Genomic DNA, 23522 nt, shown 5'->3' on the forward strand with positions numbered 1-23522 from the left:
AGAAAAAGTAAAGTATTTTAAATATTGGACTCACATAAATCACAATATAAGTAAGTTTACCCTGTGTAAAGAAATGAAGGAGGGAGCAGAAATATGAGCCAGAAATAAGATACTACAAAAATATAACCATGCAGATTTTTAAAATAAAAGCTTCCACTAGATTATTTGTTTTAAAAAGTAATTAAAATTTTAAAATTCAAATATGGGAAAAGGTTAATCATGCATACTAAGAGGGTTCAGTTAAAGAGGCCTAACAAGTATTAGTGTGCTGTTGCACAGTAGGATGACTAGATTGCAAATGTTCTCTGTATCTCAAAGATGGAGGAAAAGATTTTTTAATGTTTTAAACATGAAAAATGCTTGAGGACAGAGTTGTATTTAACCTAACTACACAATGCACACATGTATCAAAAATACTTTGTACTCCATTAATATGTGTAACTTTGTGTTTTTATGTATCAAAGTTAATTTAAGAAATAAAATTTAAAGTTCAACAGACAGAACACCAGATTTGATGTAGATAAAGAGAGAATTTGTGAACTAGAAGATAAAACTAAAGAAATTAGCCAAATTAAAGCATAGAGAGATATAGAGAGGAAAAATATGAAAAGAAGATACAATACACAGAGGAGAGAATAAGGTTTCACTGGAATAAGAATTCCCAGTGATTCATAGAATTTTCCAGAAATGTTAGGATATATGATAGTATCAGGGAGTATAATGACCTGAAGTAGTATAGATAAAAATCCACACATACATAATGTCCCACCAGAAGAAACCTGTAAAACACCAAACATGAAGAGACTATCTTAAGAGTAATGAGGGAGAATGACAATTTACAATGAAAAAAATCAACACTGATATCTGACATCTCAATGACTACCATGAAGATTAGAGACTGGGGCTATAATATATTTACTGAGAAAAAAATTGCAACTTAAATTTGTTTTCCCAGGAAATTATGTTTTAAGTCTGAGGCTAAAAAAAATGTATTTTAGACAAGAAGTAAGAGTTTACAAGCAGTAAACCCTCACTGAAGAATTCTAAAGGGCTGTACCACAGAAATAAAGTAAATGATTCCTGAAAGTATGTGGTGTAATAAGAAATGGCAAGTGCCAGATGTGGTGGCTCAGACTTCTAATCTTAGCTATAAGGGAGGTGATTAGGAGGATATTGGTTTGAAGTCAGTGCAGGCAAAAAGTTAGCAAGACAAGTAAGCCAGGTGTGGCAGCTCACATGTGTAATCCCAGCTACATGAGAGGCTGTAAGTAGGAGAATCACAGTCTGAGGCCAGCTTAGGCAAAAAGTGAGACCCAATCTGAAAATAACTAAAGCATAAAGAGCTAGGGGTGTGACTCAAGTGGTAGAGCCCTACTACTGTCAAAACAATAAGTAAATGAAAAATCCCAACCAACAAAAAACCCCCCAAGCAACCAGTAAAGAGTATATTAGACATAGATGAATCTAAATCAACACTGATGTATAAATGATAAAAATTTGGGGCTGGGGATATAGCTCAATGGTAGAACAGCTTTTTTAGAACATGCAAGGCCCTGAATTTGATTCCCACCACTGAGAGAGAGAGAGAGAGAGAGAGTGAGAGAGAGAGAGAGAGAGATAGAGAGAGAGAGAAAGACAGAGAGACAGAGAAATTGAGAGAGAGAGAGAGATGAAGGGGAAGAGGGAGAGAAGGGATAGAAGGAGAGGGGCAGGAGGAGAGGGGGAGAGGGAGGGAAAGGCAGAGAGATGCCAGGTATGGAGGTGTATACCTATAATGCACTCAGGAGACTGAGGGAGAAGTATTGTGAGTTTGAGACCAAAGACCAGCCTGGGCTATAGAAAGACTCTGCCTCAAAAACAAGCCCCACAAAAAAATTTGTGGATCCTCTTCAGGCAACAATGAAGTAACTGCTACCCCTTAAACTATTCTGCAGAGAACAATGATAAATTCTGGGCAAAACAAAACAAAAACATATATTTGAAGGAGCTGGTTATAGACAAAAATCTAACAGCCAAAATTACTGAGTCTAATAAGCAACCACAGGAGAATTTCTTTACAATTGTGTGTAGGCAAAGGGAGAAGGATAAGTAAATATTTCTTAGGATACAGAAATCCATAATTATACAAGAAGCCTTCATTAAAATTCACAAAAGACACTATTAATAAAATAAAAAGCCAACAACAGACTGGGGGAAAATATTTGAAAAATATATCTCCACAAAGAACTTGTGTTCAGACTATATGATGACACTTAAAATCAGTAATTTAAAATAATCACTCAATTTTTAAAAAGGGCTAAAGATTTAAACTGATGCTTCAGAAAGAAAGATATATAAATGGTCATGAAGCTCATGAAAAAGGAGCTAAATAATTAGTCATCAGGGAAATAAAATATTAAATCACAAAATACTCACAAGATTGCTACAATTAAAAGCATTTAATGTCAGAAAGGATTTGGAGAAGCCAGAATGCTCAGACATATGGTTGATATATAAGATAGTACTATTTTTTTTATGTACTTAAATATTCAGTTACCCTTTTCCCAGCAATTACCAGAGAAATGAGAACATATAGCCAAGATTTGGAGAAGAACATTTATAGCAACTTTCTTCATAACAGCCCCAAAACAAAAACAACTCAAATATCCATGAGCAGGGGAATGAAGAAACAAACCATGGTGGAGTCTTACAAGGATCTGTGAAATAGTATGGAATCTCAAACATTAGAGGGAGAGGGAGAGAGAGATGGGGGGGTGGGGAGACTATGATAATGCAAATATGACAAACTGTCAACAACTGGAGAATCTGGGCAAAGAGTACATGGGAATTCCCTGCACAAGTTCTGCAAATTTTATGAAAGCTTGAAATTACATAAAAATAAAATATCTTCAAGCTGGGTGCAATGGCGTATGTCTGTAGTCTACTACTAGGGAGGCTGAAGAAGGATAATCTCTTGTTTAGGTCAGCCTGGGCAAGACAGTGAGATGCTATCTCTAAAAAATAAAATTAAACTAAAAATATGAATAAATAAATAAATACTTCAAAAACATCTCATTTCTGTGATTAAAAAAATAAAGCAAGCTGGGTGCGATAGTGCAGACCTGTAATCCCAGAACTTCTAGAGCTGAGGCAGAAGGATCACAATTTTGAGGCTAGTTTAGGCTATATAGCAAGAGTATTAAAAAACAAACAAACAAATAAAAAAAACTCAAGATAGAACTAAGACACTAGAAACATGGCGGCTAGAGGGAGGAAGCAGAAAGCGAGCCTCCTATAGTGAAATCTTGGAGAGACGCTGGAGACACACTTTGCAGGCATAATCACTGAGAAAAGGCATAACTTTGACCCCTCCACACCTCCAGCCGGCGCAGAGCATCTCCACCTCACGTTAAACGGAGAAACCAGGAGGGCCCCCGGGCTGCCAGTTGCCCGTGCCCAGACGGCTTGGCTTCGAAGACGCGGACCAGGTGAGCTTTGCGGTACCGCAGTGCTCCCACAGACAACCCTGGGCCAAAGCAGCATAGCCTCCTGGACAGACTGACCTCCACCCGGGGTAAAAAGAGAAACTGACTAATAAGCAATAAGAACAATAAAGACATGTGGGAAAGAGGGTGGGGCACACTGAGCGCTGAAGATTGGGGGAAGGGAATCCTTCCCGGGACTGTAAATAAACAAGCCGGGCGGGCCGGAGAGGCTCTGGTGGTAGTGGGGGTGCGTGCCCAGCAACCAGGAGCGGGAAAGCTTGTGAGAGTGGTGGAGGAAGGAAAACTCCACAGCAGAGGAGGGAAGACCCACTTCCCACGAGAACTGTAAACAAACAAGGTAGCTGGCAGGAGCAGCAGCACCGCCCAGTAATCAGGAGCAGGAAAGCTTGTGAAAGTGGCGGTGGGAGGAAAACTCCACAGGAGAGGGGGGAAGACCCACCTCCCACATGAACTGTAAATAAACACGCAGGCCTGACAACACGGGTGCAGTGTCACCTTTCCCAGTGTGCTTGGAAAGGGGAAAGCTTGTAGCAGAGGCTCCCACACAGGAGAACTCTGAGCAAACAAAGCCTGAGGGGGCCAGGTGAGTGCTAAGCTCACCCCAGAGATCTGCATAAATAACGCCACCAGCAACAGCAGGCTGACAGCAGCAGGCAGGCAAGCCACAGCTGCAGATACCATTCTCAGAACTGTCTCCAGACTCTTTTTTTTCTTTTTCTCCCTACCCTTGATGAGAGAACAACTGAATTATACCGGCATGCTGAAAAACTTACTGAAACTGTATTGCATTTGAACTTGGGACACTTGGTGGGGTTTTGTGTGTGTGTGTGTGTGTGTGTGTGTGTGTGTAGTTTTGTTCTACTTTATACGTCCCCTTTGATGAGACAACTACAGAACAACATCTGAGGCACCATCTCCAGGATAGGAGACTGAGACGGACACCCAAATTATTAAGACTGAAACATCATTGCATTTGAACTTGGAGGTTTTTTTTTTAATTTTCTATTTTTCATCTTATTTTAATTCATTTTTATATATAGATATTTCATTTACTTTTTTTTTATTCTTATCTTTATTTTTTTTTATTTTTGATTCTCAATCCTCTGTCTCTCTAATGTCTGTTCAGCTTACTGTCAATCAGTACAATAATGCTTCCAGTTTATACCTTTGAAACTTTCTTGTCTGACACCTTGTTCTAATTTCTCCTTCTTGTCTGTGTATTTGGTTTCCCCCTTTCTTTAACTTCTTGCTTTCCATCTCAGCTCACCCTTCCATTCTAAATATTACCATTGTTATTATTACAAGCTAGAAAATACATAATTGCACACAGTACAAGAACAGTAACAACACCAAAGAAAATGACGGGAAGACAGAAAAAACATGGAAACCAGTCTCCCCACAGCAAAAGTTAGTACAGGAACCAGAGGGGAATGAAGAAAAGAGGTACTCAGATCTAGACTCTGACAAAATGAAGATAAACTATGCCAAAGGACCCAATGAAGCCCACAAGAATAATTTAAAAGAAGACATACTACAGGTACTCAATGAGAATTTTATAGAGATGATACTGGATAGGGTCAAGCAAAATGTACAGGAGACACTCAAGAAATTCCAAGACAACAAAAATAGAGAATGTGAAAAAAGCAAAAGAAGAAATAAAGGAAACCATAGAAGCACTGTATAAACACCAAAGTGAAACAGAGAACATGATGAATAAACAGATAAATGAACTCAGGACAAAAATAGACAACATTAAAGAAGAAACTAGCCAGGATATGGAAAACCTCAGAAAAAAGAACGAAATAGAACTGCAAAACAAAACGGAAGGCCAATCCAGCAGAATAGAACAAACAGAAGACAGAATCTCAGAACTTGAAGATGAAATGGTAATTAAAGGAAAAACCGCAGAACTATTAATTAAACAACTCAAGACCTGTGAAAAGAAAATGCAAAAACTCACCGACTCCATCAAAAGACCAAACTTGAGAATCATGGGCATCGAAGAAGGAGAAGAGGTGCAAGCAAAGGGAATGTGTAATATATTTAACAAAATAATAGCGGAAAATTTCCCAAATATAGAGAAAGATATTCCCACACAGATGCAAGAGGCCTCTAGGACACCAAACAGACCAGATCAAAATAGAACTACCCCACAACATATCATTATTAAAACAACAAGTTCAGAAACTTGTAAGCTGTAAGAGAGAAAAAAGAAGTAACATACAAAGGTAAACCCATCAAAATCACAGCAGATTTCTCAACAGAAACATTAAAAGCAAGAAGAGCGTGGGGTGAGATCTTCTGGGCACTGAATGAAAATAACTTCAACCCCAGGATACTCTACCCAGCAAAACTATCATTCAAGATAGATGGAGCAATAAAAGTCTTCCATGATAAGCAGAAACTAAAACAATGTGTGAGCACAAAGCCACCACTACAAAGGATTCTGCAAGGGATTCTGCACACAGAAAGTGAAACCCAACTTAACCATGAAAAGACAGGCAGCACCAAACCACAGGAAAAGAAAAAGCAAGACAGTAGACAGTAACCTCAACACAGGTACACACAATCAAACCTTCAAACAACTAAGACAACTAAATGACAGGAATCACCAAATACCTATCACTACTAATGCTTAATGTTAATGGACTTAATTCACCCATCAAAAGGCACTGCTTGACGAAATGGATTAAAAGGAAGATCCAACAATTTGTTGCTTACAGGAGACCCATCTCACTGACAGAAAAAAGCATAGGCTAAGGATGAAAGGCTGGAAGAATATTTACCAGGCCAATGGCCCCGAAAACAGGCAGGAGTAGCAATACTTATCTCTGACAAAGTAAACTTCAAACCTACATTGATCAAATGAGATAAAGAAGGACATTCCATACTAATAAAAGGGGAAATAGACCAAAAGGAAATAATAATTATCAACCTGTATGCACCCAATGTCAACGCACCCAATTTCATCAAACAACTCTGAAAGACCTAAAAGCATATATAAATGCCAACACAGTGGTTGTGGGAGACTTTAACACCCCATAATCATCAACAGATAGGTCATCCAATCAAAAAATCAATAAAGAAATCCAAGATCTAAAATATGCAATAGATCAAATGGACTTAGTAGATGTCTACAGAATATTTCATCCAAATTCTACACAATATACATTCTTCTCAGCAGCCCATGGAACCTTCTCCAAAATAGATCATATCCTAGGGCACAAAGCAAGCCTCAGCAAATATAAGAAAATAGAAATTATACTGTGCATACTATCTGATCACAATGCAGTAAAAGTAGAACTCAACAAGAAAAGTAAAGACAAAAAACATGCAAACAGCTGGAAACTAAATAACTCATTACTTAATGAAGAATGGATCATCGATGAATTAAAAGAGGAAATTAAAAAGTCCCTGGAAGTCAATGAAAATGAAAACACAACCTACCGGAACCTATGGGACACAGCTAAAGCAGTCTTGAGAGGAAAGTTTATAGCCATGAGTGCATATATTAAAAAGATTGAAAGATCCCAAATCAATGACCTAATGATACATCTCAAACTCCTAGAAAAACAAGAACAAGCAAATCCCCAAACAAATAGAAGGAGAGAAATAATAAAAATAAGAGTTGAAATCAACGAAATAGAAACCAAAAAAACCATACAAAGAATTAATGAAACAAAAAGTTGGTTCTTTGAAAAAATAAACAAGATCGATAGACCCCTGGCAAACCTGACTAAAATGAGGAGAGAAAAAACCCAAATTAGTAGAATTAGGAATTCAAAAGGGGAGATAACAACAAACACCATGGGAGTCCAGGAAATCATCAGAGACTACTTTGAGAACTATATTCAACCTATATTCAAATAAATTTGAAAATCTAAAAGAAATGGAAAGATTTCTAGATACATATGATCATCCAAAACTGAACCTGAATAGACCTATAACACAAAATGAAATTGAAGCAGCAATCAAGAGTCTCCCCAAAAAGAAAAGTTCAGGACCTGATGGATTCTCTACTGAATTCTATCAGACCTTTAAAGAAGAACTGATACCAACCCTTCTTAAACTGTTCCACGAAATAGAAAGGGAAGGAAAACTGCCAAACACATTTTATGAAGCCAGTATTACACTTATCCCAAAACCAGGCAAAGACACCTCCAAAAAGGAGAACTATAGGACAATCTCCTTAATGAACATTGACGCAAAAATCCTCAACAAAATAATGGCAAACCGAATTCAGCAACACATCAAAAAGATTATTCACCACGACCAAGTAGGCTTCATCCCGGGGATGCAGGGGTGGTTCAACATACGAAAATCAATAAACGTAATAAACCACATTAACAGAAGCAAAGACAAAAACCACTTCATCATCTCAATAGATGCAGAAAAAGCCTTTGATAAGATCCAACATCATTTCATGATAAACGCTCTAAGAAAACTAGAAATAGAAGGAAAGTTCCTCAACATTATAAAAGCTATATATGACAAACCTACAGCCAGCATTATACTTAATGGAGAAAAATTAAAACCATTCCCTCTAAAATCAGGAACCAGACAAGGATGCCCACTATCTCCACTCTTATTCAACATAGTACTGGAATTCCTAGCCAGAGCAATTAGGCAAGAAGAAGGAATAAAAAGAATACAAATAGGTAAAGAAACTCTCAAAATATCCCTATTTGCAGACGACATGATACTATACCTTAAAGACCCAAAAAACTCTACTCAGAAGTTTCTAGACATCATCAATAGCTATAGCAAGGTAGCAGGATATAAAATCAACATAGAAAAATCATTAGTATTTCTATACACTAACAATGAGCAAACGGAAAAAGAATGTATGAAAACAATTCCATTTACAATAGCCTCAAACAAAATCAAATACCTAGGTGTAAACCTAACAAAAGATGTGAAAGACCTCTACAAGGAAAACTATACACTTCTAAAGAAAGAGATTGAGGAAGACTATAGAAAGTGGAGAGATCTCCCATGCTCATGGATTGGTAGAATCAACATAGTAAAAATGTCTATACTCCCAAAAGTAATCTACATGTTTAATGCAATTCCCATCAAAATTCCAATGACATTCATTAAAGAGATTGAAAAATCTACCGTGAAATTTATATGGAAACACAAGAGGCCACGAATAGCCAAGGCAATACTCAGTCAAAAGAACAATGCAGGAGGTATCACAATACCTGACTTCAAACTATATTACAAAGCAATAACAATAAAAACAGCATGGTACTGGTACAAAAACAGACATGAAGACCAGTGGAACAGAATAGAGGACCCAGATATGAACCCACACAACTATAACCAACTTGTCTTTGACTAAGGAGCTAAAAATATATGATGGAGAAAAAGCAGCCTCTTCAACAAAAACTGCTGAGAAAACTGGTTAGCAGTCTGCAAAAAACTGAAACTAGATCCATGTATATCACCCTATACCAAGATTAGCTCAAAATGGATCAAGGATCTTACCATCAGACCCCAAACTCTAAAGTTGATACAGGAAAGAGTAGGAAATACTCTGGAGTTAGTAGGTATAGGTAAGAACTTTCTCAATGAAACCCCAGCAGCACAGCATCTAAGAGATAGCAGAGATAAATGGGACCTCATAAAACTAAAAAGCTTCTGTTTATCAAAAGAATGGTCTGTAAACTGAAGAGAACACCCACAGAGTGGGAGAAAATATTTGCCAGCTATACATCAGACAAAGGACTGATAACCAGAATATATAGGGAACTTAAAAAACTAAATTCTCCCAAAACTAATGAACCAATAAAGAAATGGACAAGTGAACTAAACAGAACTTTCTTAAAAGAAGAAATTCAAATGGCCAAAAAACACATGAAAAAATGCTCACCATCACTACCAATAAAGGAAATGCAAATTAAAACCACACTAAGATTCCACCTCACCCCTGTTAGAACAGCCATCATCAGCAACACCACCAACAACAGGTGTTGGCGAGGATGCGGGGAAAAAGGAACCCTCTTACACTGTTGGTGGGAATGTAGACTAGTACAACCACTCTGGAAAAAAATTTGGAGGCTACTTAAAAAGCTGGACATCGATCTACCATTTGATCCAGCAATACCACTCTTGGGGATATACCCAAAAGACTGTTACTCCAGAGGCACCTGCACATCCATGTTTATTGCGGCACTATTCACAATAGCCAAGTTATGGAAACAGCCAAGATGCCCCAGCACTGACGAATGGATTAAGAAAATGTGGTATCTATACACAATGGAATTTTATGCAGCCATGAAGAAGAACGAAATGTTATCATTCGCTGGTAAATGGATGGAATTGGAGAACATCATTCTGAGTGAGGTTAGCCTGGCTCAAAAAACCAAAAATCGTATGTTCTCCCTCATATGTGGACATTAGATCTAGGGCAAACACAACAAAGGGATTGGACTATGAGCACATGATAAAAGCGAGAGCACACAAGGGAGGGGTGAGGATAGGTAAGACACCTAAAAAACTAGCTAGCATTTGTTGCCCTTAACGCAGAGAAACTAAAGCAGATACCTTAAAAGCAACTGAGGCCAATAGGAAAAGGGGACCAGGTACTAGAGAAAAGGTTAGATCAAAAAGAATTAACCTAGAAGGTAACACCCACGCACAGGAAATCAATGTGAGTCAATGCCCTGTATAGCTATCTTTATCTCAACCAGCAAAACCCCTTGTTCCTTCCTATTATTGCTTATACTCTCTCTACAACAAAATTAGAGATAAGGGCAAAATAGTTTCTGCTGGGTATTGAGGGGGGGAGCGGGAGGGGGTGGAGTGGGTGGTAAGGGAGGGGGTGGGGGCAGGGGGGAGAAATAAACCAAGCCTTGTATGCACATATGAATAATAAAAGAAAAATGAAAAAAAAAAAAAAAAAAAAAGAATAGCCATCATCAGCAACACCACCAACAACAGGTGTTGGCGAGGATGCAGGGAAAAAGGAACCCTCTTACACTGTTGGTGGGAATGTAAACTAGTACAACCACTCTGGAAAAAAATTTGGAGGCTACTTAAAAAGCTAAACATTGATCTACCATTTGATCCAGCAATACCACTCTTGGGGATATACCCAAAAGACTGTTACTCCAGAGGCACCTGCACACCCATGTTTATTGCGGCACTATTCACAATAGTCAAGTTATGGAAACAGCCATGATGCCCCACCACTGATGAATGGATTAAGAAAATGTGGTATCTATACGCAATGGAATTTTATGCAGCCATGAAGAAGAACGAAATGTTATCATTCGCTGGTAAATGGGTGGAATTGGAGAACATCATTCTGAGTGAGGTTAGCCTGGCCCAAAAGACCAAAAATCGTATGTTCTCCCTCATATGTGGACATTAGATCAAGGGCAAACACAACAATGGGATTGGACTTTGAGCACATGATAAAAGCTTTAGCACACAAGGGAGGGGTGAGGATAGGTAAGACACCTAAATAGTTAGCTAGCATTTGTTGCCCTTAACTCAGAGAAACTAAAGCAGATACCTTAAAAGCAACTGAGGCCAATAGGAAAAGGGGACCAGGAACTAGAGAAAAGGTGAGATCAAAAAGAATTAACCTAGAAGGTAACACACACGCACAGGAAATTAATGTGAGTCAACTCCCTGTATAGCTATCCTTATCTCAACCAGCAAAAACCCTTGTTCCTTCCTATTATGGCTTATACTCTCTCTACAACAAAATTAGAAATAAGGGCAAAATAGTTTCTGCTGGGTATTGAGGGGATGGAGGGGAGAGGGAGGGGGCAGAGTGGGTGGTAAAGGAGGTTGTGGGGCAGGGGGGAGAAATGACCCAAGCCTTGTGTGCACATATGAATAATAAAATTAAAAAAAATGAATTCTCTAGGCTGAGTTCCAACTTAATAGCAGTGGTTCAGGTCATGCCCAATAGATGTCACTGTGTTTCTCTCAAAAATTAAAAAAATTTTTTTAAAGTAAATTTTTATCAGGATACCTTCATGATACAGAGGGGGTTTCATAGTGACAATTCTGATTAGATTTATGTTATACATTAGTTACATTGCCCCCATGATATCTCCCCCTTAGCGCCCTCTCCACCCAACTTAAAGCAATTGCAAGAGGTTTTCTACTTCTGTTTCATATAGGTACATAAAGTCCATCTAACATATACTGTCATCTTCATCTCCTTAGTTCACCCTCCCCCTTCCTATTAGTATCCCCCCTACTACAACTGATGAATGGATCATGAAATTATGATATATAAACACAATGGACTATTACTCAGCCACAAGGAATAATGACATTGGGTTTGAAGGTAAATGGATGCAATTGGAGGACATCATGTTAAGTGAAGATAGCCAGGATCAGAAACATAAAAGATGCACGTGTTCTCTCATATGTAGAAGATAGATCCAAAGACAAACATATACACAAAAATAAACATGATCATATAAACTCAGCTGTAGATCATGTTTATAACAGTGTGACTACTTTATGGAACTCAGGGGAAAGAGAGAAAGGCAAAGAGAATGATACAGCAACAGTAATATTGCATACCACAAGATGTGAAGGTAGAGGATATAAGAATGTATACTGAAAGACGATGAAAAACACGGGGTGGGAGGTAAAGGGGTAAGGGAGAATATTCGAAGGGACTGAACAGACCAAAGTAAAGCACACCCACAGAGCGCATACACCGAGACACCCCTTTGAACATCAGAAATTGAAACTATCCTGCAATGCTCCTCTGAGTTGGCTGCAGTGCCCTTGGGTGCCTTGGTACACAGTTTGGGATTCAACGAACTAGAGCCTTTTGGACAGAGAAAATAAACCAACTTGCAAATCTGGCTACGGGATAAATGGGAGGACCTTATATTCCCAATATAAATAAACAAACCAGTGTATACAACAGGAAAAAATTTAATTGTTAGGTCTGAAAAAAGCAGTATTCAACTTAGAAAACTAAGCTTCTTCTGGTCTACATTCTATATTCCCACTTTGGAGGCAGCTTGTGTCCACATACTGGGGAGGACAATGCTAATAAAGTAAACCCATACTTGGAAGATTTAAATGAATTAATGAGAGAGAAGGGGGGAAGAGAAAGGAGAAAGAGAGAGGAGAAGAGAGGAAGGGAGAGAAGATGAGAGGAGAAGGGAGGAGGAGAGAAGGGAGAAAGGGGAAGGAGGGAAGAAAGGAGAGGAAGGGGAGGAAGGGGACCCTTATCTACAATTTAAATGAGTTTACAGAAAACTCACAGAAGTTCTTCAAGAATAACAGGTAGAGAAGGATAAACTGATGACAAAATGAAACATCTCTAGCTAAGCCCATATACCTATTTTGAATAAAATATTAAGACAATTTGTTCACTGCTGAGCCCATGTTTTTTGTAATCAACATGGAAGAATCTGAACTGAGTAGATACTTCATTTGCTTGTTACTGCTTCTGCATTGTGAAACTACTTCATGACAAACAACAGAAAGTTTTCCATTAACAACAGGATTTTTAAGAGGGCAGAAGTTTCCTCCTTTAAAATAAGGGTTACATAGAAATAATTTACTTCCAACCACAATGTAATATTTGAGAAACTCAGTGTTTTCTAAAATTACTTACTTGCCTAACATCAGTATTTTTTCCCTACTTTATTTTCTGGAAATTTAGACAATTGGTCCATCTTTTAGCTCTCCATCAGTACAAAGGGGACAACAATCACCTTACTGAGTTGTGGAAATAAAGATCTGGCTTGGGAAGGTCTTGTTCCATTCTACAATGCCATAGTGATGTAAAACAGGACACTTATTTCTCAACTCTCTCACTTTGGCTTAAATGAAGCACACTGTGTATCTTCAACTTCTTAACAGCAGACTGGAGATATACTTTTGTAGACTCTGAGAGGCAAATTAATGGCAGTGTGGATTATATGATTCAGATATGAACAATTCCTTCCAATTCTGATGTGTCCAATGCTAGTTCATTTCCCATAACCCTGGGCATTTCAAAGGCTAAATTTCAAATTTTTCACCCCTTTGACACAGCCCTTCTGAAGGTTCTAGATGAATCTTATAGTTTCAGCTGTTACCAAGCATGAGCTACCATCTCACATTTACAGTTATACTTCTTGCCTCCTTGTCCTCTTTCTGCATCCATATCCACCATTGTTTATAGAACAACAACTCCTGGAATGTCACATTGGGAAACAAGTCCATCTCCTTTAAGAGCTATCTTCACTAATTCTCCCTATAACAAACCTTGAGCGTTTCCAAGCTCATAACCTTGGTATCATTTTTCTTAGTTATTTTTTAACCTACAGTTACAAATTCTGCTAATCCTTTCTTTGAAATAATTTTAAAATTCAAATCCCCTACTTTTCACCTCTTTGGCCTTAACAATCTCATGTGTGGATGACTGTAATAGTTTGACAAGAATTCTTATCATCTGACTTTCCCATACCAACCAAAATTTAAGAATATTTGTACATTAATTATTCTTCAGTTGAAGTATTCTTGGTGGCTGCCTATAAAAAGTCCATTCCTCAAAGAACTTCATCATTGGAACTACTATTCTAATAACTATAATTTTACTTCCATAAAGGTATTCTACTTCAGCTGCTGTACTGTTTGCTATCCTCAAGTTTAACTTTTCTTCCTTTAGGTTTTGCCTAGGTACAACATTGTCTAAAGAACACCTTCATAGCTGGCACAAGTGGCTCATGCCTATAATAATTCTAGCTATTTAAGAGACTAAGATCCAGAGGATCTCAGTTCCAGGTCAGCCTGGGGGAAAATGTTTTTTGTGAGACACCAACTAAAAAGAAAAAAACCTGGGTGTGGAGGTACAAGCCTGTCATCCCAGCTACCACAGAAAGGCACAGTCCAGGCCAGCCTGAGCAAAGTGAGACCTATCTGCAAAATAACCAGAACGAAAAGTGCTGGAGCACCTGCCTAGAAAATACAAAGACCTTAGTTTAAACCCCAGTACTGACAGAACACCTTCATTACTGTGATCAGAGTGGGAAACCATCAAAAGGAAGGGCTGGGTGGTGGACTTGTACTGACAGTCATTTGTTCTGCAATTAAAAGAGGAAATTCAAGTGTGTTTTTTGGGAGGCTTGGTAGCTTAAAATATGTCATTGACAGCTTTCATCTTTAAAGATTTACAGAATTCACCATCTTCAAAATCCAGCTCCCTATTTAACTATAGGGTTTTTTCTTATACTGACTGTACGTGGATAAAATATGGTCTCTACTTAATATCTGTGCACTTCATTTAGAACTTCTAAGGATGCAGTTGTTGATATATTATTACTTTCAAGCACTTTTCAGTTTATACATAATGATTGCTATTGTGCATGTACACATCTCTTATCAACCTACAAAGCAAAATAATAGCACTTTTTTTTTATTGGCAGTACTGGAGTTTGAACTCACAGTCTTGTGCTTGCTAGGCAGATGCTCTGCCACTTCAGTCATGTCTCCAGTCCCATGGTACATTCTTTTTAATTTTCAAATTAAATATTTCTACACCTTCTCTCCTGGACACTTGCTCTTATGATAACTTTAAGAATTCTAGGGATGTTTATTCAGATCTAGAGATCAGTCTGGTAGTCATTCTGTGACCAGTCAACTGAGGAGTTGGATTCTTCTCAGCTATTACTAATGTCACTGGCACAAGATAAGCTTATTGAAACAAAGACAACCCAGCAGTCTTTGTTGTCACTGCTGAAATACTCTGGTGCCATATTTCTTGTTCATTGCTTAATAAGTCACAATTAGTTGGACATGGTTCTTTTCTGAAAACCTGACTTCTCTGCCCAGTGCACATCCACTGATTCTTATGACAACTACCAATGAAATAGGCTCTTTTGAGTCTAGGCACACACATACAAATAATGTCTCTAAGGTTGCTTGGAGTAGCAAGATGGTTAAGTTTGAAGTGATTTCCAGATATGGCTACTAATAGTGACTCTCTTTATGTATATCCATTTCAAAAGCAAAAATATTTTCTCCTCTTGAATCCAAATCAAACAAACAAATAAAGAAACAACAACAAAAAACTACTCACTCCCATTTTCTACCACAGGATAGGCAACAATGTTTTCAGTAGAAAACCTATATACACCCAATTAGTATTAAGGACCAAGCAATCTATTTCTCTCTTCTTTCCACAGTCCCCACAATGGCTTATCATGCAGACACACCATTGTTTGATTGATCAAGTCCCTAATCTCAACAGTCATCACTAAAAGAACTGGGAAAACAAAATGCATGCTTTTCTAGCCTCTCATTAGTTCTGACTAATTAGGCAGGCCTTCCTGGACATATGCTGGGCAAAAAAGAAAAAAAAAAAAGGAACATTCCACAGTCAAAATGAGGTTTCTTCTGATTTTTTTTTTTTAAGTATTAGGGATTGAACCCAGGGCCTCAGGCATGGTAGGCAAGCCCTTTACTATGTGAGTCATGCTTGTAAAATTTTGACCCACAAAACTAACCTTCGAATTATATAAGTTACTTGTTTGAGGAGTTGTATCAAATCTTAGTTCAGTGGTAGTTTCTGAAGGTAATCTGAAACATCATTATTAACAAAATCTATTCCAATTGATCTTGACATAAAAAATCTTAACTATCTTTCCCCATCATACTTGGCCAAATCCTTTATATGTAACAGAACTAGTTCCTTCCTGTTCCTTGAACATATCTTGTACTTTCAACCTCTAAGCATTTAAAATTATTTTTTGACTTGGCTGGGCACAGTGGCTCACATTTATAATCCTTGCTACTTGGGATCACAGTTTGAGGCCAGCCATAGGAGAAAGAGTTAGCAAGACTCCCATCTCAACCAATAAAAGGCTGAGCATGGTGGTATGTGCCTGTCATCTCAGCTCGGTAAGAAACAGTACAGATCAGCCCTGGGCATAAATTGAGACACTATCTAAAACATAACCAAAGCAGAAAGGACTGGAGGGATAGAGTACTGTCTAGCAAGCACAAGGCCCTGAGTTCAAACCCCAGTACTGACAAAAAAAGAAAGACAATTTTTTTGGCTCACATATTCTTTGCATCTGAACTTCATCATTACATATAATAAAGACTACAGATTCTCAGATAACAAGGTATTCTATAGTAATAAACTACAAGAAATTCTAAGCAACTACAAATACGTAAAAATAGAAATACCTTTTTCAAAATGAATTAAGCTCCTTTGGATCTTGTATACTAGGAGTTTGAAGTAGAAGTAAGAGAAGTTAGATTGGGGGGCGGCAAATGCCCAAATGAATTGGAGTAAGGAGCACAGTGAAAGAGGTTAAATAGGAAGGTATCATAATCATCCCAAGCAAAAAATAACGAAGAACAACTTACAGTAAAAGATGGTGGCTTGAACATACAAACTTATCACTCTTCCCTTTGAAAACTGTTCCATTTGAAATGCCAAAATGGCATTAGAATGATTGAAAAGGACAAAGCCCTTAAGACCAAAGATAACAGAAATGAGAAGACATTAAAAATTTTAGAGCCAGGCTGGAGGTATGGCTCAAGGGGTAGAGTGCCTGTCTTGCAAGTACAAAGCACTGAGTTCAAACCCCAGTACTACTACAAAAAAGAATTTTTTTTCAAAGCTAGATAGCAAAAGGGTAAGTGGGAAATAACCTTTGAAAACAAAAATTTAAGTCAGCAGGCTCAGAAAGCTCAGAAACAAGTCAATCTGTACCACAGAATCACAAAAAGACACAGGAATTATAGGTAGTAGATTCTTCTGAATGTAGGGGTACAGCTAAGGCAAGTAACAATAATGATGGGTAAGAAGCAGTTAGACCTACATAAAGCCTTCATAAGAGAACTGTCTCTTCCTCATGCATAGGGACTAAAGATTTACTCTTGAAAAAGTAGAATGAGTGGGACTTTGAACTGGGATATCAGAATTGGTTTAAGACTATATCTGTTCTTACTGAAAATCTATATACTAAATGGTAACCACATCAGCTTCTGTCCCTTATGTATCTCCAAGAATGATGGCAGCCAAATTCATACTCTCAAAACAGAAGCTTGGAAAAATTCTTCTGAAAATGCTGACCATCATAAGATAAAAGACAGAAATATTATCATTTGGAGATACACAATAAAATTACCAGTCATTTTGTCTAATATTGGCACCAACAGATAATAATCCACATTCATAGTCAAAGATCTTTCAATTATCTTTTTAGTACCTCACACTTAAATATGAAGTCAAGAACAGATATTTGATCAAAATTTTTCTCTCTATATACTGAAAAGCTGAACAGTTTTTTGTTACAAAAAGAACTGTGAGGAAAAGAGAGCAGAGAATAACCTTCCATGACCTATAGTTAAGGTTCTTGGATAAAAAGAAAACATCTTGATTGCGTTCATGAGACAAGAACAAGAGGGCAATTTTAGCAGCATGTGGTGGCACATGCCTGTAATTCTAGTGCTTGGGAGGTGGAGGCAGGAAAAACATCAGTTCAAGGCCAGATGGGCTACATAATGAGAACCTGTCTCAAAAAAGGAGGAGGGGGAGGAGGAGGAGGAGGAGGAGGAGAGAAAAGTGAGAAGGAAGGAGGAGGAAAAGAAGATGATTATTTTTTTAATCATTTGGCTAAATTTCTTCATTATTTTTATTATTATTTTTTATTCACATATGCATACATTATTTGGATCCTTTCTCCCCCCTACCCCCCTTCCTCACCCTCTCCCCGCTTTCCCCCTCAGTTCCAGGCAGGTCCTGTTCTGCCTTTATCACTAGTTTTGTTGAAGAAAAGAGACAAGCCTAATAAGGAAGACAAAGTGTTTTTGCTAGTTGAGTTGAGGATAGCTATACAGAAATATTCCTAGCATTGCTTTCGTGTACATGTGTTATGACCCATGTTGATTCAACTCTAACTGATCTTTACCCTGGTTACTGATCCCCTTCTCATGATAACCTCTGTTGCTTTAAGGTTTCTGTATTAGCTCCTCTGCAGTGGGAACATCAAATACTATCATGTTTTGGATTTTCTACCTATTTCTATATCACTGAAATGTGCTCTCCCCTTATCAAGTGATCCAAGTCCAACCACATTGCAGCATTTGCCCTAGATCTAAAGTCCGCATATGAGGGAGAACATAAAATTTTTGGTCTTCTGAGCTTGGCTGACCTCACTCAGAATGATGTTCTGTAGTTCCATCCATTTACCTGCAAATGATAAGATTTCATTCTTCTTCATGGCTGAGTAAAATTCCATTGTGTACAAGTACCACATTTTCTTGATCCATTCATCAGTAGTGGGGCATCTTGGTTGTTTCCATAACTTGGCTATTGTGAATAGCACCGCAATAAACATGGGTGTGCAGGTGCCTCTGGAGTAATCTGTGTTGTATTTCTTTGGGTATATCCACAAGAGTGGGATTGCTGGATCATATGGCAGGTCTATGTTTAGATTTTTAAGGAGTCTCCAAATTTTTTTCCAGAGTGGTTGTACTAGCTTGCATTCCCACCAGCAGTGGATTAGGGTTCCTTTTCCCCCACATCCTCGCCAACACATACTGTTGGTGGTGTTTTTTATATGGCTATTCTAACAGGGGTGAGGTGGAATCTTAGTGTGGTTTTGATTTGCATTTCATTTATGGCTAGAGATGGTGAGCATTTTTTCATGTGTTTTTTTGCCATTTGAATTTCTTCTTTTGAGAAAGTTCTGTTAAGTTCAGTTGCCCATTTTTTAAATTGGCTCATTGATTTTAGGAGAGTTTAGTTTCTTAAGTTCCCTGTATATTCTGGTTATCAGTCCCTTGTCCGATGTATAGCTGGCAAATATTTTCTCCCACTCTGTGGGTGGTCTCTTCAGTTTAGAGACCATTTGTTTTGTTGTGCAGAAGTTTTTAAATTTTATGAAGTCCCATTTGTCCATCCTTTCTCTTAGTTTCTGGGTTGCTGGGGTTCTATTCAGGAAGTCCTTGCCTATACCTATTAGTTCCAGAGTGTTTCCTGCTCCTTTCTTTAGTAACTTCAGAGTTTCAGGTCTGATATTTAGATCCTTGATCCATTTTGAGTTGATACTAGTACAGGGTGATAGACATAGATCTAGTTTCAGTTTCTTGCAGATAGATAACCACTTTTCCCAGCAATATTTGTTGAAGAGGCTGTGTTTTCTCCATCATATGTTTTTGGTACCTTTGTCAAAAATGCAGTGGGTATAGTTGTGTAGATTCATATCTGGATCTTCTTTTCTGCTCCATGGTCTTCATGTCTGTTTTTATGACATTACCATGTTGTTTTTATTGCTATTGCTTTGTAATACAGTTTGAAGTTGGGTATTGTGATACCTCCAGCATTGCTTTTTTTGCTGAGCATTGTCTTGGCTATTCACGGTCTCTTGTGCTTCCAAATGAACTTTAGAGTAGATTTTTCAATCTCTGTGATGAAAGTCATTGGGATTTTGATGGGAATTGCATTAAACATGTAGTATAGCCATTTTTACTATGTTGATTCTACTGATCCATGAGCATGGGAGGTCTTTCAATCTTCTGTAATCTTCCTCGATCTCTTTCTTCAGGAGTTTGTAGTTCTCCTTATAGAGTTCATTCACATCTTTTGTTAAATTTTCTCCTAGGTATTTGATTTTTTTTTGAGGCTAATGTGAATGGAATTGTTTCCTTATATTCCTTCTCAGTTTGTTCATTGTTGGTGTATAGAAAAGCTAATGATTTCTGTAGGTTGATTTTGTATCCTGCCACCTTACTGTAGTTGTTTATGGTGTCTAAGAGTTTTTGGGTGGAGTTTTTTGGGTCTTTAAGGTATAGGATCATACCTATACCTTAAAGGTGGATTCAGTTTGTCATTATTTTATTAAGGATTTTTGCATCGATATTCATTAAGGAAATTGACCTATAATTCTTCTTTTTGGAGGTGTCTCTGTCTGGTTTTGGGTTGAGTTATACTGGCTTCATAGAATGAGTTAGGCAGTGTTCCTTCCCTTTCTATTTCGTGGATGATGATTCTTTGTGTAAAAGTATTCTTTAAATTTAAAAATCAAAATAGCCAGGTGCTTGTGGCTCACATCTATAATCCCAGATACTCAGGAAGCAGAGAACAGGAGGATTGAGATTCAAAGCCAGCTGGGGCAAATAGTTTGTGAAACCCTACCTCATAAAAACCCATCACAAAAAAGGGGTGGCAGAGTGGCTCAAGATGTATACTCTGAGTTCAAACCCCAACACTGCAAAACAAAAATAATAAAATAAAATAAATCAAAATACACTAGAGTTGCACTTTTGAAAAGGGGGAAGAGTTACGTGCATTGGGTTAATCTTCCAACAGATAAAGTATAAAAGTGACTACTTGAAGGCACTGAAGACCAAGGTATAGCAGGTAGAAAGTAGAAGAAGTTGACTTGAAAGAATGGGAATATACTGATTCTGCATTTATGTGACTTTTTACTTAAAGGCTCTTTCTAGTGTTCATTGCACAGAATAGTTGGAACTCAAGAAGAAAAATCTGTCTTAATTGACTTGGGCATTCAAAGAGAGGAGTTTGGGACTGATGTAATGGCTATCAAAAGATGGGAAAATCTCCAAAAGGAGGAAGCTAAAGGGTTAGAGGAGCAAAATTTACGTATGAATTTCCTCTGGTACTCCCTGTCTGGAGTATCAGGAAGAAAGCAACAGTTAGAAGGCTGAAGATTTTAGCCAGGGGAGTTTAGAGTTTGAGTCCAGTCAGTTGAATTTCTTGTTAAGACAAAATCAACACTACTTAGACGATGAAGTCCATATTTTATAATGGCATAATTAAAAATTATTGAATACACAAAGAAACACTGGTCAGGAACAATAGTAAGCAACAAATAGTCAAAGAAAGGAAACAGTGAACTTGAAATTATCTCAGTAGGAAATGAATTTGAAGATGACAGAAAAAGTTTTGAAAATCAATCATATTTAAGTGGTTTCAGTTTTATGTAATTTTATTCTCAGAGAGGAGAAAATTGGGAAGAAAGAACATATGAGAAAAAAAATGTCCAGACTTTTTCCTAAATTGTTGAAAAACATAAACTTACAAATCCAAGCAGCTCAATATGAAGAAAACTACACTTGGGCACATCTTCATCAAATACTTGTAAACATAAAGAGAAAAGCAGTCAGAAGGAATACAACCCCATTACAAACAGGGAAACTGATACAAATTACTGCTGATTTCTCATCAGAACAATAGAAGGCAGGAAATAAATAATGTAATATTTTTGGCTGGGGTATTATAAACTGTCACATTTGAATTCTAAATATAGGGAAAAATTACCTATCAAAGTAAATATGCTTCTATTCACAATAGCCAACTATGGAAACAACTACACTAATGATGAATAGATTAAAAAATGTGGTATTTATACACAATGGAATTTTACTCAGCCACAAAGAAGAATGAAATTTTGTCATTTGCAGGTAAATGGCTGGAACTGGAGAACATCATCTTACATGAAGTTAGCCAGGCTCAGAAGGCCAAAAATCATATGTTCTCGCTCATATGCAGACTTTAGACCTAAAACAAATGCAGTAATATTATTGGACATGGGTCACACACTAAGGTAAGAATGTGTGTAGGAGGAATAGGGAAAGATAGGAAACCCAAAACTTGAAAGTTTTTGATGTGCCCACTGTAGAGGAGTGAAGAAAGTAATCTTAAACTGACAGAGACCACTATGGGAAAGTGACCGGGAAGTAGTGAAGAGGTCTGGTAGAGACGAACCAATTCGGGTTGTAATACACATGTGCATGGAAGCAATGCTAGGAATCTCTCTATATAGCTATCTTTATCTCAAACTAGCAAAAACACTTTGTCTTTCTTATTATCACTTATGTCTTCTCTTCAACAAAATTGGAGAAGAGGGCAGAATAGGTTCTGCCTGGAAGCGAGGGGGGGGGAGGTAAAAAGGGGGCAGAGGGGAGAGATGGCCCAAACAATGTATGCACATATGAATAAATGAATAAACAATAAAAAATGTTTTCAGAAAAACAAAATTTAAGAGCCTATTACAGGCAGAACTATAATAAAGGAAATTATTCAGGCTGAGGAAACTTAGCTGGGAATTTCTATAGGATGAATGATGAAAATCTGAAAAGACAAATACTTGGGCATACATACAGTTCATTTCCCCCCCTTAAGATCTTTAAAAGAATATAATGCTTTAATGGGAATAGAATAATACTGAACTTTTACATGAACATATGACAGATAAAAATATCACAAATGAGTGGTAAGACTGTTACAAGGCTAATTTTTTTTAAATTGGCTTCATGGGGTTGGGGTGTGGCTCAGTTGGTAGAGTACTTGCCTAATATGTGCAAGGCCCTGGGTTCAATCCCCAGTACTGTGTTTAAAAAATGGCTTCATGGAGATATAATTCACCCATTTAAGCATACATTTCAAAGACTTTAATTATATTCACAATAGGATGGTGTAAGACATTTTAAAGAATGGGGATGGTTAATAAAGAATTTGAAATTACTTACAACAGCACAACGTAAACATATGCTCCAATTTACCTCCCCAAATCTTTCCTCAAATTGGCCTGTAAATACAGATTAGTCATTAAATACAAGTTAAGGTTTCAAAGTTGTGTAATTCAACTAAGTCTTTTTATAATCTATATTCAAAAATTTAGGATTTTAGAAGTATAAAAATGTTCACATGAAAACTGAGCAAAGGTGGGGGAGGGGGGCAGAGGGGAGAAATGACCCAAACAATGTATGCACATGTGAATAAATGAATAATAAAAAATAATTTAAAAAAGAGAATATGTTATCCTGGAAAGTACTTGAGATCTACCGTTAGGAAATGTGGGTTTGAATTGCAGCTCTGTCATTTACTGGTTCAGTGATTTCTGTTTGGCACATCCCAACTTAAATCTCGGATACTTTGTCTACAAAATTATACAAATAGTCATGTCTACCTCATAGGTAGTAAAGATTAAGTGAAAGTCTGTCTATGAATAACACTTTGTAATCTCTGGAATGAATTAAAGTTCATTTGTTCATTAAAAAAAAAGAAGAGAAAACTGAGCA

This window comes from Castor canadensis, chromosome 15 (assembly GCF_047511655.1).
Source record: "Castor canadensis chromosome 15, mCasCan1.hap1v2, whole genome shotgun sequence".
Classification (NCBI taxonomy): Eukaryota; Metazoa; Chordata; class Mammalia; order Rodentia; family Castoridae; genus Castor; species Castor canadensis.